This window comes from Balaenoptera acutorostrata, chromosome 1 (genome assembly GCF_949987535.1).
Source record: "Balaenoptera acutorostrata chromosome 1, mBalAcu1.1, whole genome shotgun sequence".
NCBI lineage: Eukaryota > Metazoa > Chordata > Mammalia > Artiodactyla > Balaenopteridae > Balaenoptera > Balaenoptera acutorostrata.
This window is the reverse complement of record NC_080064.1, coordinates 137,692,280-137,707,957: the sequence shown is the minus strand read 5'-3', so window position 1 is coordinate 137,707,957 and position 15,678 is coordinate 137,692,280.

Here is a 15,678-nt window from a genome sequence, read left to right as displayed (position 1 = left end):
AATCGACTTGATTTGGGTATAAGTCTTTTGTGAGTTATGCCTCAAGTTGAATTTATTTATTTATTTATTTATTTATTTATTTATTATTATTTTTTTTAAGAATTTTTTTTTTAAGTATTGCTTTTTTTTTTTTAATTTTTATTTATTTTTGGCTGTGTTGGGTCTTCGTTTCTGTGCGAGGGCTTTCTCTAGTTGCAGCAAGTGGGGGCCACTCTTCATCGTGGTGCGCGGGCCTCTCACTATCGCGGCCTCTCTTGTTGCAGAGCACAGGCTCCAGTCGCGCAGGCTCAGTAGTTGTGGCTCACGGGCCCAGCCGCTCCGCGGCATGTGGGATCTTCCCAGACCAGGGCTCGAACCCGTGTCCCCTGCATTGGCAGGCGGATTCTCAACCACTGCGCCACCAGGGAAGCCCTCAAGTTGAATTTAAAACACAGTTTCCAATTGGTGGCGCCACCGTCTTGGGCATCCAGCCTAGAGGTAACAGATTTGAACACTATTTTCAGCACAGTCTCCATTTAAGGCCTTCAGTAGCTTCCTATTTCCTATTTTCTCTCCCTTACCCTCCCTAGCCTCACATCAGGACCCTACATCAAGGTTTCCTGACAACTTTTCTGACCTCATCTCTCTTTATTCTCTGGCCCGTGCCCTTAACAGAGGCACTACTGCTCTATCCCTTTCCCAGGAGGGAGATTTGGGAGTATGGGGGAATTTAAAAGTCACTATTACTTGGGGGTAGTACCCGCATTTGATGGGTGTGGTTTAGGGATGATAAAAGTCCTGTGATGTGTGGCAGTCCTATAAATAAAGAACTGTTCCTCTGCTCCCAATGCCAAAAGGACTCTCATTGATAAATGCCATTTGTTTGATTACTATCTCCCTCCAGCCTCCTTATAATTATCTCTCTGCCCTTGATCATATTCTTTTTCCACCTTCCTCATTTGTATTAATGTTTACCCTCTCTTTATACCTATCCCACCTGAGATATCCGCTCCGGTACTTCTATCTCTCTGAATCCTCTCTGATTCTATCCTTAAAGGCTCAGCATTATTTCTACATCTTCCTTGAAACCTTTCCTAATCATGCCACACTGAGCAACTTCTCAACACCATAACTCCCCTTCCCATCTATTTTATGCCTCACCCCTAGGAGAATTAAGCACATTCTTCTGTTTTTAAACCTTTTATGTGTGCCTATCCTCCTTCTCTAAGCTCCTTGAGAGCAGTCTTGTGTCTTACACTTTCCCATCTTTGATTTCATCTATTTCTCTAACCTCTTCTGCACCAACCAATTAGGTGTACTTTCTTTCTCCCAAACATGCTGTGGCAGAGACTGCTATGTGTTCACCCCAGGCCACTGCCATGTCCTCCTGGACACATTACGTGGCCTCCCTTGCAGTTAGGTGTGGTGTTTGGACTGAGTTCTAGCCAACGGAATGAGGGTTAAATTGAGGTGTATCCATCACATCTACACCTGCCCTGTGAAAATTTTCTATATTCAGTCAGTCTTCCTTACTCCTTCTCTTTCCCACCCATCAGCTAAAGGGAGGGGAACTCTACACACCTAGAGGACAGAACAACAAGATTAAAAGAGTCAGGTCCTCAAAATAACTGGGCAGACGCTCCTTCAACTCACTGGGAACATTTGAATTTGAGCCTATATGAGCAAGGAATACATTTTAATTTTGTTTAGCCATTGAGATTGTAGCATTTTTGTTATAGTAGCAAGCATTACTAACACACCTGCCATATACTTTCTTATCTACATGAATTCATGTGCATGGTTCCCATTGCCTGGAATGAGTTTTCTCTTCACATTTAAAAATTTTGTGCTTCGTCTGATACCTAGACCATTCCTACCCCCTCCATGAAGCTTTCCACTATTTCACCAATCCAGAGTGACTTCTTCCTCCTCAATTTCTTGAAAATCACACATACTGCTTTCCCACTCACTCAACAAATAATATGATACTGCACACATTTTTATTTAGCTTTAATGTGCATATACTATCTTCTCTGGAAAATTTTAAGATCTTTCAAGATCTTATGCGTCACAGTATTAGGGATGTTGTAGGTGCCCAGGAAATAATTATAAAATGAGTGAATTGACTTATTTTACACAGGCCCTTTTTTTACATCTCATCTTTTCTTATTGATACATCTTACACTGTAATATCTTGCTCCTTCCATGGATGATTTTGATGTCATTTCTTGTTTCTGTGCCTGCTTCTCAGTTGGAAATGCTGTGGAAAGAAAATTATACCTTCTCCATATTCCTTCTCTTTCACACTATTTACTTTAGCACCACTTATTTGTTTGTGTTTAATAATGCTAGTTGAGTAAATGAATCTAATTCTTTTCTCTGAATTCAGGAAAAATTACAGGTAAAGCATCTTAATCCTCCTGCTTTTGGAGATATCAAAACATTGTATCTTATTCCTTTATTTTCTTTGTTGTCATGGGAGTAATCACATAGGGCTGGCTGACTGTCATGAATGAGGTCAATCATTACTCTGTTGACTTTTTGTCTAACAAAAGAAAAGATACTTCAGTCTGTGACTACAGTGTGATCATCACTTTTGCTGGTTTCATCTTTGAGCTAACGTGTCCTCATGCATATGGTATTTTTCAGACTGGTGGGGTATTCCAGTGAGACTTTGCCTGCAGGGATTTGTTTGGGGGAAAGCCTACTGAGGCAAAGGCCTTGCCAACAAATCAAAGTTGTTGGCTTTGCTCTTCTTTCTTCCCCACCTGGACTTGAGACCCCAGTCATTAGTGGCCATAAAGAGGAGACTCACAGGTCAGGTGTCCGGAGGCCTGACCTCTTATTCTAACAGCTTGATCCTCAGCAACCCACTTCTTTCTGCACAGGAAAATGGGTCGATATATTTGTCATGTCCTTTTAGGTGTCTTATTCGAGTCAATGAGGCAGTATTAATAACCATATAGGTAATTTCTGACTAATGGACAGATAATAGGCAAAAATTTCCATACTACATTGGTGTTAGAATCTGTTTGAATCTATACTAAAGAGATTGCTTAAGTCTCTAACTAGTCTCAGTTACTTGGATGTATCAGCTGTAGCCCTAATAACAGGTCTCTGTCCTTTGCTTAGATCCCTGAGTTTCTTTTAACCCTGAAGGGAGCAGATGTTGTATGGGAGGGAGAAGGCCAATGACTGTGAAATTCCTAAGTAGCAAAATGAGAAGGTTCTTTCAGTGAGGAAGTGACCAAGCAGCTAAACCAGGCCTCCAGTGGCTGGTCCTGTCAGGGAGAGTAGTGGGGGAAAGAGACATGTATGGCAGAGGAAAGGAACAGTGGCGAGGGCATGGGGGAGGGTAGGAAACATCCAGTGGCTCCAGGCAAAGTGATACAAATTTATTAACTAATTAGAGTTTTAATTTAAAGACCACCAGTACTTTTCTATCAACTGTCTCATTCACTAGGTATTTAATATGTCTACTCATCTTAAGTGCCTGCTTACTATGGGCAAGGACCAGACGTGTTTTATGTTGACAATTGTGTTCATCAGGGGACAGAGGAAATGTTTGGTACACACTTACTAGAGGATTGCTATCTGGCCTTAGTTTCTGTTTGGTTCGTTCTCTTTTGTTTCAGATTGTGGGATGTACCTTCATCCCCTTATTCATTCAATAATTATGTATTAAATGCCCAATACTATTCTAAGTGCTAGGGATATAGACAAAGTTCATACCCTCACAGAGCTTACATTCTTCTGGGAGGAGAAAGAGTGTATGTGAGTATATATATGTTACATATATGTGTGATTTTATATATATTAAATCATATATATATAATTAAATTTATATTTATATATTTAAAATTTAAGAAGAGTCCTGAATGAAGTGAGTGAGGAAGCCATGCAAATTTCTAGAGGGAGATCATTCCAGGAAAAATAATTGCCTAATCCCAGAGGCAGGTATGATGTTCTTGCTGTGTTGGAGGGGCAGGCAACAAGGAGGCCAGTGTACGCAAAATGCAGTAGCACGGGGAAGAGGTATAGGAAATGAGGTCAAATAGTTAGACTGGGGCCAGATTACTTAGCACTTTTAGGCAGTGGTAAGAATTAGGATTTACTCCAGGTGAAATGAGAAGACACTGAATCGTTTTGAGCAAAGGGGAGGCCTGATCTGATTTCCTTCTCACAGGGATTGTTCTGGCTGCAGCATGGAGCACAAATGTAAAAGGACAGGGGTACAAAGAGTCTCTTGCTTTGTCCAGAGAGGAATGATGGTGGCTTAGAATAAAGTGTGGGGGAGGAGGTGGCCTTCTCCCCAATCACTGTCAGAGTAGAAAGATGATACTCTATTTTACAAGTCCGAGTGCCTGACCTACAATATGTATTGAAATTAGAGCACCCCTGATCTTGATTTTGAAATTATGATCTTCTTACTCTAGGGCATTAGACACTGATCAGAGTTGGATCTGGAACCTAGGAGTACAAAGGAAGTCAGAGTAAGAGAAGTTGGTGGAGAAGCAAAAGGTGGAGCAAGAATAGTATGGGATATGGTTTTTGGTGTCACAGGGATCTCTGACAGTGCCCTAGTCAGACCTGAGGACACAATCCAAAATGGATGCTGAAGGCTCTGCTCTCACATCCCATTACCTTCTCAGCCCATTGGCTTCCATGCCCACCCCTCCATTAGAAGCCTGCTTTGCCTATGTGGTCAGTGACATCTAGAAGGACATTCAACTCTGTATTTCAGTTGTCGCCTTCCTCGTCTCTCTGCAGCACTGGGCACCATGTCCTCTCTTGGTTTCCAGAGCACCACACTCTACTGTTCTGCCTTCCGCTCTTCTGATATTCCTTCTCCCTCTCCTTTATAAGTTCTTCCTCTGGTAGCTCTTCAAATATTGCTGTTCCCCAGGGTTTTATTCTCTGCTCTCTTACTTTCTCACTCTTTCCACTGTTCGTGGGGCTCTCATCCAGGTCTGTGGCTTAAACTATTGTGTTTATGCAGATGTCCCCCTCCCCACTACTTATCTGTAGCTCTAACTTCTGACTTGAGCCCCAGACTCCTGTACCAGCTGCCTGCTGGGCATCGCTACCTGTTGTCCCACAGTCACCTTAAACTGAGTAGTTTCAAAACCGAGTTTGCAAGTCTCAACCTTCTCTGGGATCAATCTGCTTTTCTTTCTTTATTCTGCTTCTTGGTTCGTGGAGCCATCCTGCCTTCCTCCTTCTTTCTACCCAACCCCTTGCTCTATCAGTCATTCATCCACTCTTGGTGATTTTGCCTCCTAAATATATTTTAATCCCTCCTTCCCCCTCCATACCTGCTAGCACTGCCCCAGCTAGGTTCTCCTCATCTCTTTCCTGGACTCTTACCTGATCTCCATGCCTCTCATCCATTCTCTTCGCTCTCTTAGGGATCTACCTATCCTGCAATGTGATCATGTCACTCCTTTGCCATAAACTTCAAAGGATTCCTGTCTCTTATAGTATACTGTTTGGTTCCACAGGGGATCAGGCAGGGCTGTCCCTGTGATGAACGTAGAACAGTGACTGGTGCATGGAAGACATATTCGTTAATAGCTGTAATAATAATAACAATAACATTATAATGTAATAATTATAATAATTATATAATAATTAACATTATTGATAGTTCTTTTATTATCATAAAATTATTTATTATAATAATTAGCATATTATTGATGAAAAGGACCCCCCTAAGCAGTGCCTCTCTACCTAGCTGATCATTATGCAATTTTTTTTTTTTTGATATTCACTCTTTTGTTTTTTTACAACAATGAGTGGGAATTTATTTAGGTGAAGGATTCTCAATGCCATAATTTTTTTTAACATCTTTATTGGAGTATAATTGCTTTACAATGGTGTGTTAGTTTCTGCTTTATAACAAAGTGAATCAGTTATACATATACATATGTTCCCATATCTCTTCCCTCTTGTGTCTCCCTCCCACCCACCCTTCCTATCCCACCCCTCTAGGTGGTCACAAAGCACCGAGCTGATCTCCCTGTGCTATGCGGCTGCTTCCCACTAGCTATCTATTTTACGTTTGATAGTGTATATATGTCCATGCCACTCTCTCACTTTGTCACAGCTTACCCTTCCCCCTCCCCATATCCTCAAGTCCATTCTCTAGTAGGTCTGTGTCTTTATTCCCATCTTACCCCTAGGTTCTTCATGACCTTTTTTTTTCTTCTTCTTCTAAGATTCCATATATATGTGTTAGCATATGGTATTTGTTTTTCTCTTTCTGACTTACTTCACTCTGTATGACAGACTCTAGGTCCATCCACCTCACTACAAATAACTCAGTTTCGTTTCTTTTTATGGTTGAGTAATATTCCATTGTATATATGTGCCTCTCTACCTAGCTGATCATTATGCAATTTTAAAGTGCTCTCACAAAGTGGACTTGCCAGAAATAATATGAGTTTCTCTACTTTGTAAGTTAGTCATAAATAGTTTTGGTCATGGGAAAACATGAACAACAGTTTGAGATGAAAAACAGAATGCATTCAGCCCCTGGCTGCAGCATAAAACTCCTGGCGCAGTAATGTGAACGGCCATAAATTTCCAATCATGTTGTGCAATCTGCAACATCACAACAAGTTAAACAGATACCAAAACAGACTGAAATTATTGACCCTGAAGGGCTCTGTGTCCTAAGAATAAAGGCAATATCATATAGCAGAAAATATTCTGGACCAGGAAAAATGCGGGAAGGGAACAGACACTTATTAAGCAGCTATTATGCACTAAATGTTTTACATATACCTGCCCATTTAACACTCACAAGTCTATGAATTAACAAACATTCTCCTGTTTACTGCTGAGGTACAGAGAGGCTTATAAGTTGTCCTGCATTATAGAGCTAATTAGTGACCCTGAGCAGACCACTTCACTTAAGTAACCAGCTACTCCCTGCTTGTCTAGTTTGTTCAAATCCTTCAAGTCTCAGTTTAAGTTATTTCCTCAGGAAATTTCCATACCTGGCCATGTACACTGTTACAATTGCACCCTGGGCTTTTGCCTTTTATCACTCTTCCCCTGCTCAATTTGTAAACTCCACAAGGGTCCATATCCCTCTAGTTCCCACCTTTAGGGCCAAGAACTCATACAGTCCCTGGCTTGAAGTAGGTGCTTAGTAAATGCTTGTTTAATTAGCTTTCTCATCTTTAAAAAGAGATGTCTGCAGCAGGGGACCTGTAAAGTTCCTGCCAGTTCTGTGTTTCTGGTGATAAGATTCTGACCTGGCATAGTCAGAGACCTGAGAAGAACTTTGTGTTTCCCAGCAGCTGATGTTGTAGGAAGAGCATGAATGCAGATGCTGTGGATTTTAGTTCTTGTCAGACATGCTACCCAGGTCTTTCCATTTCGAAGCAGGAGCCAGCTGGGGCTTCTCATCCTCTCATTCCTTCCTTCCAGCAGGGTCTGGAAAAAGCCTGCAGCCCTTTCTTCTTTAGCACTACTGCCACTCACTCCTCCCTGGGAACTCCTTCTCTCCCCAGACGTGGATCGGAAGTGGGGTATAGTCTTCCTGCAGAGAGATGCATACAGCCCATTTTACTGTATAGAGTTTTACTATAAATCAACACAAAGCCACAGTTGGGGGACCAGAAACAGTAAGTATGGAGAAGTTATAAGGCTTAAAATAATCTTTGTTAATTGTCAGAGACACTATTCTTGGTTTCTAGTTCCTGTCCATGACTGGCCCCTCAGGAGACCAGGCAGGGCTATTCACCATCTGGTCCTAAGGCTGCCTGGGTTCTAATCCCAGCTTTTGGAACTTCAAATATTCATGTTTAAAATGGGGGTAATGGTATCTGTTAGATTGAAACATATAACATTGCCATTTTGGTAGGTCACAAGGGTCAAATATTGACAACTTCATATAACTCAACTTAATACCTCATAGGATTGTTGTAGGTGAAATGAATAATGCATGTAGAGCACTTATCATAATGCCTGTCACAAGAGTACTCAATACATGCAGGCCGTGATGATCCTAATGATTTTTTATCTGAGATGGTAACTGAGGTCTTATTGGACTTCTGCCCTCAGTTCAGTTTTTCTAAGTGGCACCAACAGAATGCCTCGCTTTATCTGACCATTGCCTAGAGGTAAAGAGCAAGCAGGCAGCCACTGAAGCCCACTCTTCTCAGTATGTTGCCTTGGATATGATACTGGACAAGAATGACAGTGGTCTCATGTCCCAAGTAGATGCGTTCACGCTCCAAAGACTTCTGTACTGAGAAACCTGTTCCTGGAGCCTCTCCATATACTGACTGGTCACCTTGAAGTCTTGTCCTCACACTGCCTGCTTAATATTGCTGTGACCCAAGTTGAGTCATTTAATATTTGAGTGCCAGGTAATTCATTTGCATTTTCAAACAGATTTGAGTGTTTGCTAGGTTTTAGACAATGACATGCTGTTTTCACCAACAAAAATTTATCCTCTTAATAATGTCATTCATTTTTAATTCACTCCACACATATTTATTGAGCATCTATTAGATGTCAAGGATTATGTTCGTCAATGGATAAAATGGTGGCCAAATCAAATACAGTTCATGGGAACTAAGGCAGACATTAAAAACATAACCTTATACAGGTAAATAAAAAATTGCAACTGTGGAAGTACTATGAATGATATTATGGCAGCAAGAAATACAGAGCTTTGACCTAGTCTAGGAACATAGGACAGAGGCTGATAACTAGCACTCACCACACCTTTGAGAGGATTAAATAAAGATGTCCTAGAACATGCAGTTCTGTGCCAGAATATAGGGATTGGTGAGTGGAGTGTGGCTCACTTCCACGCATCACTTTCCCCTCAGCCAGATGCTCTTGTGTAGGGTGCAACTTGCACAAATGTACAGGAAAGCCTGGTTCAAGGGGCTTTCTGGAGGAAATAATGTTGGAACTCTTGTTATCTGAGATGGGTAGAAACTAACTGTAAATATGAGAAGATGCATGTTTGTATTTGGTAGAGATGAAAGTTAGGGTAGTGCTCTAGACAAAGAGAATAGTGTGTGCAAAGGCCCTGTGGCAGGAAGAAACAGAGTACACTTGAAAAAAAAAAATCCAGTGAAACTAGAGTTCATAGAGTAATGAAGGGCAAAGTGGGAAGTAAAGCTGGAGAAATAAGCAGAGATCAGAACTTGTGGACCTTGGAAGGGATTTTGGTCTCCATCATGAGAGCCATGAAGAGTCACTTAACTGTTTTAAGTAGATGACAGTAACAGAATTAAATTTTTGTTTGTCAGGATTACTTTGGATGTTAGGAGGAAAATGAATTGGAGAAAGATGGCAATGATGAATACAGGGCAACCAGTTAGGCAGTTGTTGAAGGTGAGAAATGGTGATAGTTTGTAATAGTGTGGCATCCAAGGAGATGGGGAAATGGTACATATTCGATAAATATTAAGAGGTAAACTTGATGGAGTTGCTGATGGATTGAATGTTGGGGACAAGGAGAGGAAGCAGTCACAGATATTGAAAAAGTTTCTGGCTTATGGAATGGCATGAATGGTGAAGTCATATCCTGAGATAGAGAATGCTGGAAGAAGCACATGTTGGGCAGGAGAGAGGCCAAGTTGTGGTTTTATTTGTGGCATCCAAGTGGAGTTATCAGGTAAGCAGTAAGACATATCAGCAAATCAGAGGAGAGAACTGTGTCAAAGGCAGACATTTCTGAGGTGCCTTTACAAAAGTAGCAATCAAAGCCATAGGCGTGATTGAAATCACCAAAGAATAAAACATAAATAAGACAAGAAGGCTTAGGAATGAGACTTAGGAATTCCAAATTTGCTGTCCAGGTGGAGGAAGATAACAGTTCTTCTTATATTCATTTTCCAGACCAAGGTTCCAAAGATTTGAGTAATTTGTCCAAGGTAAGTAGCTAGCAAATGGTAAAAGTGGAATTTTTTTTTTAATTGAAGTATAGTTGATTTACAATGTTGTGTTAGTTTCAGATATACAGCCAAGTGATTCAGTTCATATATATATATATATATGTGTGTGTGTGTGTGTGTGTGTGTATATATATATATATATACATACATATATATATATATTCTTTTCAGATTCTTTTCCATTATGGGTTATAACAAGATATTGAATATAGTTCTCTGTGTTATACAGTAGGTCCTTCTTGATTATCTATTTTATATATGGTAGTGTGTACCTGTTAATCCCAAACTCCTAATTTATCCCTTTCCCCATTTGCCCTTTGGTAACCACAAATTTGTTTTCTATGTCTGTGAGTCTATTTCTGTTTTGTAAATAAGTTCATTTGTACCGTTTTTTTAGATTCCACATTTAAGTGATATCATATGATATTTGTATTTCTCTTTCTGACTTATTTCACTTGGTAGGATAATTTCTAGGTCCATCCATGTTATTGCAAATGGCATTATTTCATTCTTTTTTTTGTGTCTGAGTAATACTGTATGTGTGTATATTGTGTGCATGCATATATGTATAATATATATATACATATATCTCACATCTTCTTTATCCATTCATCTGATTATGGTTAGATTGCTTCCATGTCTTAGCTATCGTAAATAGTGCTGCTATGCACAACTGGGTACGCGTATACATATATTTTTTTTAAAACAACTTTATTGGAGTATAATTGCTTTACAATGGTGTGTTAGTTTCTGTTGTATAACAAAGTGAATCAGCTATACATAAACATATATCCCCATATCTCCTCCCCCTTGTGTCTCCCTCCCAACCTCCCTATCCCACCCCTCTAGGTGGACGCAAAGCACCGAGCTGATCTCCCTGTGCTATGTGGCTGCTTCCCACTAGCTATCTATTATACATTTGGTAGTGTATACATGTCCATGCCACTCTCTCAATTTGTCCCAACTTCCCCTTCCCCGTGTCCTCAAGTCCATTCTCTACATCTGTGTCTTTATTCCTGTCCTGCCCCTAGGTTCTTCAGAAACTTTTTTTTTTTTAGATTCAATATATATGTGTTAGCATACAGCATTTGTTTTTCTCTTTCTGACTTCCTTCACTCTGTATGACCATCTCTAGGTCCATCCACCTCACTACAAATAACTCAATTTCGTTTCCTTTTATGGATGAGTAATATTCCATTGTATATATGTGCCACATATTCCTTATCCATTCATCTGTCAATGGACATTTAGGTTGCTTTCATGTCCTGGCTATTGTAAATAGACCTGCAATGAACATTGTGCTACATGACTCTTTTTGAATTATGGTTTTCACAGGGTATTTGCCCAGTAGTGGGAATACTGGGTCATATGATAGTTCTATTTTTAGTTTTTAAAGGAACCTCCGTACTGTTCTCCATAGTGGCTGTATCAATTTACATTCCCAGCAGCAGTGGAAGAGGGTTCCCTTTTCTCCACACCCTCTCCAGCATTTATAGTTTGTAGATTTTTTGATGATGGCCATTCCGACCAGTGTGAGGTGATACCTCATTGTAGTTTTGATTTGCATTTCTCTAATGATTAGTGATGTTGAGCATCCTTTCATGTGTTTGTTGGCAATCTGTATATCTTCTTTGGAGAAATGTCTATTTAGGTCTTCTGCCCAATTTGGATTGGGTTGTTTGTTTTTTTAATATTGAGCTGCATGAGCTGCTTGTGTATTTGGAGATTAATACTTTGTCAGTTGCTTCATTTGCAAATATTTTCTCCCATTCCGAAGGCTGTCTTTTCATCTTGTTTATGGTTTCCTTTGCTGTGCAAAAGCTTCTAAGTTTCATTAGGTCCCATTTGTTTATTTTGTTTTTATTTCCATTTCTTTAGGAATTGGGTCAAAAAGGATCTTGCTGTGATGTATGTCATAGAGTGTTCTGCCTATGTTTTCTTCTGAGAGTTTTATAGTGTCTGCCCTTACATTTAGGTCTTTAATCCATTTAGGGTTTATTTTTGTGTATGGTGTTAGGGAGTGTTCTAATTTCATTCTTTTACATGTAGCTGTCCAGTTTTCCCAGCCCCACTTAATAAAGAAGCTGTCTTTTCTCCATTGTATATTCTTGCCTCCTTTATCAAAGATAAGCTGACCATATGTGTGTGGGTTTATCTTTGGGCTTTCTATACCGTTCCATTGATCTATATTTCTGTTTTTGTGCCAGTACCATATTGTCTTAATTGCTGTAGCTTTGTAGTGTAGTCTGAAGTCAGTGGGCCTGATTCCACCAGCTCCATTTTTCTTTCTTAAGATTGCTTTGGCTATTTGGGCTCTTTTTTGTTTCCATACAAACTGTGAAATTTTTTGTTCTAGTTCTGTGAAAAATGCCATTGGTACTTTGATAGGGATTGCATTGAATCTGTAGATTGCTTTGGGTAGTAGAATCATTTTCACAATGTTGATTCTTCGAATCCAAGAACATGGTATATCTCTCCATCTGTTTGTATCATCTTTAATTACTTTCATCAGTGTCTTATACTTTTCAGCATACAGGTCTTTTGTCTCCTTAGGTATGTTTATTCCTAGGTGTTTTCTTCTTTTTGTTGCAATGTTATATGGGAGTGTTTCCTTAATTTCTCTTTCAGATTTTCATCATTAGTGTATAGGAATGCAGAGATTTCTGTGCATTAATTTTATATCCTGCTACTTTACCAAATTCATTGATTACCTCTAGTAGTTTTCTGGTAGCATCTTTTGGATTATCTATGTTTAGTATCATGTCATCTGCAAACAGTGACAGCTTTGCTTCTTCTTTTCCGATTTGGATTCCTTTTATTTCTTTTTCTTCTCTGATTTCTGTGGCTAAAACTTCCAAAACTATGTTGAAAAATAGTGGTGAGAGTGGGCAACTTTATCTTGTTCCTGATTTTGTGGAAATATTTTCAGTATTTCACCATTGAAAATGATGTTGGCTGTATTTTTTTTTTTCATATATGGCCTTTATTATGTTGAGGTAGGTTCCATCTATGCCTACTTTCTGGAGGGTTTTTATCATAAAGTGATGTTGAATTATGTCAAAAGCTTTTTCTGCATCTATTGAGATAATCATATGGTTTTTATCCTTCAACTTGTTAATATGGTTTATCACATTGTTTGATTTGCATATATTGAAGAATCCTTGCATTCCTGGGATAAACCCCACTTGATAGTGGTTTATGATCCTTTTAATATGCTGTTGGATTCTGTTTGCTAGTATTTTGTTGAGGAATTTTGCATCCATGTTCATCAGTGAAATTGGTCTGTAGTTTTCTTTTTTTGTGACATCTTTGTCTGGCTTTGGTATCAGGGTGATGGTGGCCTCATAGAATGAGTTTGGGAGTGTTCCGCTCTCTGCTATATTTTGGAAGAGTTTGAGAAGAATAGGTGTTAGCTATTCTCTAAATGTTTGATAGAATTCACCTGTGAAGCCATCTGGTCCTGGGCTTTTGTTTTTTGGAAGATTTTTAATCACAGTTTCAATTTCAGTGCTTGTGAATGGTCTGTTCATATTTTCTATTTCTTCCTGGTTCAGTCTTGGGAGGTTGTGCTTTTCTAAGAATTTGTCCATTTCTTCCAGGTTGTCCATATTATTGGCATATAGTTGCTTGTAGTAATCTCTCATGATCCTTTGTATTTCTGCAGTGTCAGTTGTTACTTCTCCTTTTTCTTTTCTAATTCTATTGAGTTGAGTCTTTTCCCTTGTTTTCTTGAGGAGTCTGGCTAGTGGTTTATCAATTTTGTTTATCTTCTCAAAGAAACAGCTTTTAATTTTACTGATCTTTGCTATCATTTCCTTCATTTCTTTTTCATTTATTTCTGATCTGATCTTTATGATTCCTTTCCTTCTGCTAACTTTGGGGTATTTTTGTTCTTCTTTCTCTAATTGATTTAGGTGTAAGATTAGATTGTTTATTTGAGATGTTTCTTGTTTCTTGAAATAGGATTGTATTGATGTAAACTTCCCTCTTAGAACTGCTTTTGCTGCATCCCACAGGTTTTGGGTTGTTGTGTTTTCATTGTCATTTGTTTCTAGGTATTTTTTGATTTCCTCTTTGATTTCTTCAGTGATCTCTCAGTTATTTAGTAGTGTATTGTTTAGCCTCCATGTGTTTTTATTTTTCACAATTTTTTTTCCTGTAATTGATATCTAGTCTCATAGTGTTGTGATCAGGAAAGATACCTGATACAATTTCAATTTTCTGAAATTTACCAAGGCTTGATATGTGACCCAAGGTATGATCTATCCTGGAGAATGTTCCATGAGCACTTGAAAAGAAAGTGTATTCTGTTGTTTTGGGATGGAATGTCCTATAAGTATCAATTAAGTCCATCTTGTTTAATGTATCCTTTAAAGCTTGTGTTTCCTTATTTATTTTCATTTTAGATGATCTGTCCATTGGTGAAAGCAGGGTGTTAAAGTCCCATACTATTACTGTGTTACTGTCGATTTCCCCTTTCATGGGGTGTTAGCATTTGCCTTATGTATTGAGGTGCTCCTATGTTGGGTGCATAAATATTTACAATTGTTATATCTTCTTCTTGGATTGATCCCTTGATCATTATGTAGTGTCCTTCTTTGTCTCTTGTAATAGTCTTTATTTTAAAGTGTATTTTGTCTGATATGAGACTTGGTACTCCAGCTTTGTTTTGATTTCCTTTTGCATAGAATATCTTTTTCCATCCCCTCACTTTCAGTCTGTATGTGTCCCTAGGTCTGAAGTGGGTCTCTTGTAGACAGCATATGTACAGGTCTTGTTTTTGTAACCATTCAGCCAGTTTATGTCTTTTGGTTGGAGCATTTAATCCATTTACATTTAAGATAGTTATTGATATGTGTGTTCCTATTTCCATTTTCTTAATTGTTCTGGGTTTGTTATTGTAGTTGTTTTCCTTCCCTTGTGTTTCCTGCCTAGAGAAGTTCCTTTAGCATTTGTTGTAAAGCTGGTTTGGTGGTGGTGAAATCTCTTAGCTTTTCCTTGTTTGTAAGGTTTTTAATATCTCCATCCTTATATTTTAATATCTCCAGCAAGAATGAGGTCCTTCCTGGGTAGAGTAATCTTGGTTGTAGGTTTTTTTCTTTCATCACTTTAAATATGTCCTGCCACACCCTTCTGGCTTGCAGAGTTTCTGCTGAAGGATCAGCTGTTAACCTTATGGGAATTCCGTTGTATGTTATTTGTTGCTTTTCCCTTGGTGCTTTTAATATTTTTTCTTTGTATTTAATTTTTGATAGTTTGATTAATATGTATCTTGGCGTGTTTCTCCTTGGATTTATCCTGTATGGGACTCTCTGCCCTTTCTGGACTTGATTGACGATTTCCTTTCCCATATTAGGGAAGTTTTCAACTATAATCTCTTCAAATATTTTCTCAGTCCCTTTTTTTTTCTCTTCTTCTTCTGGGACCCCTATAATTCAAATGCTGGTACGTTTAATGTTGTCCCAGATTTCTCTGAGACTGTCCTCAATTCTTTTCATTCCTTTTTCTTTAATCTGCTCTGCAGTAGTTATTTCCACGATTTTATCTTCCAGCTCACTTATCCGTTCTTCTGCCTTCAGTTATTCTGCTATTGATTCCTTCTAGAGAATTTTAAATTTCATTTATTGTGTTGTTCATCATTGTTTGTTTGCTCCTTAGTTCTTCTAGGTCCTTGTTAAACGTTTCTTGTGTTTCCTCCATTCTATTTCCAAGATTTTGGATCATCTTACTATCATTACTCTGAATTCTTTTTCAGGCAGACTGCCTATTTCCT